Genomic DNA, 4,243 nt, shown 5'->3' with positions numbered 1-4,243 from the left:
CAAGCCTTATCCACTTCCTCCCTGTCGTAGGTAGAATACTGCTAGTGGACGCGCATTTCCACCAAAAGCCAAATCGATGAGAAAATAAACATGCAGGTACGCAACGACAACTCCCTGATGTCAGGAAAGAGAGATCTGCTAAAAGAGATCTGCTACGCATTGTCAATCAAATAATGAATCCTCCAACGAAGTTAGAAGAACAAACATTTAGATATTATAAAGCCGGAGAACATCTTTTACAGAAGGAAGACTTATCGACATCCTCCCAATCGTGAGTAGTAAGCTAATAGTGAAGTCGCATTTCCACAAAAAGCCCAGTTGATGAGAAAATAAACATGGAGCCTCGCAACGACAACACCCTGATGTCAGGAAAGCGAGATTTGCTACACATTGCCAATCAAATACTGAATCCCTTTACGAAGTTAGAAGAACTAATACTTAGAAATTATAAAGCCGGAGAACATATCAACCGAAGCAAGACTTATCCTCTTCCTCCCTATCGTGGGTAGAATTCGGCTAGTGGAGTCGCATTTCCCCCAAAAGAACAGTCGATGAGAAAATAACCATGCAGCTTCGGAATGACTACACACTGATGTCAGGAAAGAGAGGTCTGCTACGCATTGTCAATCAAATACTGACTTCTTTTACGAAGTTAGAAGAACTAACATTTAGAAATTATAAAGCCGGAGAACATCTCATACAGAAGGAAGACTTATCCACTTCCAACCCGTCGTAGGTAGAATGCTTCTAGTGGAGTCGCATATCCACCAAAAGCCCAGTTGATGAGAAAATAAACATACAGCTTCGCAACGACAACACCCTGATGTCAGGAAAGTGAGGTCTGCTACGCATTGTCAATCAAATACTGAATTCTTTTACCAAGTTAGAAGAACTAACATTTAGAAATTATAAAGACGGAGATCATCTAATACAGAAGGATGACTTAGCCACTTCCTCCCTGTCGTAGGTAGAATGCTGTTAGTGGTGTCGCATTTTCACCAAATGCCCAGTCGATGGGAAAATAAACATGCAGCGTCGCAACGACAACACCCTGATATCAGGAGATAAGATTTGGTACACATTGTTAATCAAATACTGAATCCTTTTACGAAGTTAGAAGAACTAACATTCAGAAATTGTAAAGGCGGAGATAATCTCAACAGAAGCAAGACTTATCCACTTCCTCCCTATCGTAGGTAGAATGCTGCTAGTGGAATCGCATTTCCACCAAAAGCCAATCGATGAGAAATTAAACATGCAGCCTCGTAAAGACAACACCCTGATGTCAGGAATGAGAGATTAGCTACACATTGTCAATAAAATACTGAATCTCTTTACGAAGTTAGTGGAACTAACATTTAGAAATTATAAAGTCCGAGAACATCTCAACAGAAGCAAGAATAATCCACTTCCTCCGTGTCGTAGGTAGAATTCTACTAGTGGAGTCGCATTTCCCCCAAAAGCCGAGTCGATGAGAAAGTAAACATGCAGCTTCGCAACGACTACACCCTGATATCAGGAAAGGAAGATTTGGTACACATTGTCAATCAAATACTGAGTTCTTTTACGTAGTTAGAAGAACTAACATATAGAAATTTTAAAGCCGGAGAACATGTCAAACAGAAGGAAGACATATCAAACTCCTCCCTATTGTAGGTAGAACACTACTAGTGGAGTCGCATTTCCACCAGTAGCCCAGTCGATGAGAAAATAAACATGCAGCCTCGCAATGACAACACCCTGACGTCAGGAATGAAAAATTGGCAACACATTGTCAATCAAATACTGAAACCCTTTATGAAGTTAGAAGAAGTTACATTTAGAAATTATAAACACAGAGAACATCTCATACAGAAGGAAACCTTATCCACTTCCTCCCTATCGTAGGTAGAATGCTGCTAGTGTAGTCGCATTTCCACCAAAAGCCCAGTCGATGAGAAAATAAATATGCAGCCACGCAACGTCAACACCCTGATGTCAGGAAAGAGAGATTTGCTACACATTGTCAATCAACAACTGAATCCTTTTACGAAGTTAGAAGAACTAACATTTAGAAATTGTAAAGCTGCAGAACATAATATACAGAAGGATGACTTATCCACTTCCTCCCTATCGTAGGTAGAATGCTGCTGGTGGAGTCGCATATCCACCAAATGCCCAGCCGATGAGAAAATAAACATGCAGCTTCGCAACGACAACACCCTGATGTCAGGGAATAAAGATTTGCTGCATATTGTCAATCAAATACGGACAACTTTTACGAAGTTAGAAGACCTAACATTTAGAAATTGTAAAGCCGGAGATAATCTCAACACAAGCAAGACTTATCCACTTCCTCGCTACGGTAGGTAGAATGCTGCTAGTGGAGGCGCATTTCCACCAAAAGCCAAATCGAAAAGAAAATAAACATGCAGCTACGCAACGACAACACCCTGATGTCAGGAAAGAGAGATCTGCTTAAAGAGATCTGCTACGCATTGTCATTCAAATACTGAATCCTCCTACGAAGTTAGAAGCAGTAACATTTAGTAATTATAAAGCCGGAGAACATGTCAAAAGGAAGGAAGATTTATCCACTTCCTCCAAATCGTAGGTAGAATGCTGCTAGTGGAGTCGCATATCCATCAAAAGCCCAGTCGATGAGAAAATGAGCATGCAGCCTCGCAACGAAAACTCCCTGATGTCAGGAAAGAACGAATTGCTACACATTGCCAATCAAATACTGAATCCCTTTACGAAGTTAGAAGAGCTAACACTTACAAATTTTAAAGCCCGAGAACATATCAACTGAAGCAAGACTTATCCACTTCCTCCCTATCGTAGGTAGAATTCTGCTAGTGGAGTCGCATATCCCCCAAAAGCCCAGTCGATGAGAAAGTAAACATGCAGCTTCGGAACGACAACACCCTGATGTCAGGAAAGAGAGATCTGCTACGCATTGTCAATCAAATACCGAATTCTTTTACGAAGTTAGAAGAACTAACATTTAGAAATTATAAAGCCGGAGAACATCTCATACAGAAGGAAGACTAATCCACTTCCTCCCTGTCGTAGGTAGAATGCCGCTAGTGGAGTCGCATATCCACTTAAAACCCAGTTGATGATAAAATAAACATGGAGCCTCGCAACGACAACACTTTGATATCAGGAATGGAAGGTTAGCTACACATTGTCAATCAAACACTGAAACCCTTTATGAAGTTAGAAGAAGTAACATTTAGAAATTATAAAGTCTGAGAACATCTAATACAGAAGGAAGACTTAGCCACTTCCTCCCTGTCGTAGGTAGAATGCTGCTAGTGGTGTCGCATTTTCACCATATGCCCCGTCGATGAGAAAATATACATGCAGCGTCGCAACGACAACACCCTGATGTCAGTAATGAAAGATTAGCTACACATTCTCAATCAAATACTGAATCCCTTTATGAAGATAGAACTACTAACATTTAGAAATTATAAAGCCGGAGAAAATGTCAACAGAAAGAAGACTTATCCACAACCCTCCATATCGTAAGTAGAATGCTGCTAGTGGAGTCGCATTTCACCCAAAAGCCCAGTCGATGAGAATATAAAATTGCAGGCTCACGACGACAACACCCCGATGCCAGGAAAGAAGGATTTGCTCCACATTGTCAATCAAATACTGAATCCTTTTACGAAGTTAGAAGAACTAACATTTAGAAATTATAGAGCTGGAGAACATCTCATACAGGAGGAAGACTTGTCCACTTCCTCCCTGTCGTACGTAGAATGTTGATACCGCTGTCGCATTTTCACCAAAAGCCCAGTCGATGAGAAAATGAACATGCAGCCTCGCAACGACAAACACCATGATGTCAAAAAAGATAGATTTGGTACACATCGTCAATCAAATACATAATCCTTTTACGAAGTTAGAACTACTAACATTTAGAAATTATAAAGCAGGAGAAAATGTCAACAGAAAGAAGACTTATCCACTTCCTCCATATCGTAAGTAGGATGCTGCTAGTGGAGTCGCATTTCCCCCAAAAGCCCAGTCGATGAGAATATAAAATTGCAGCCTCGCAATGACAACACCCTGATGTCAGGATTGAGAGGTTAGCTACACAATGTCAATTAAATACTGAATCCCTTTACGAATTTAGAAGAAATAACATTTAGAAAATATAAAGCAAGAGAATATCTCATACAGAAGGAAGACTTATCCACTTGCTCCCTGTCGTACGTAGAATGTTGGTAGTGGTGTCGCATTTTCACCA

This window comes from Schistocerca piceifrons, chromosome 2, assembly GCF_021461385.2.
Source record: "Schistocerca piceifrons isolate TAMUIC-IGC-003096 chromosome 2, iqSchPice1.1, whole genome shotgun sequence".
NCBI lineage: Eukaryota > Metazoa > Arthropoda > Insecta > Orthoptera > Acrididae > Schistocerca > Schistocerca piceifrons.
The sequence above is the reverse complement of the archived record's forward strand: the minus strand, read 5'-3'. Positions refer to the sequence as shown.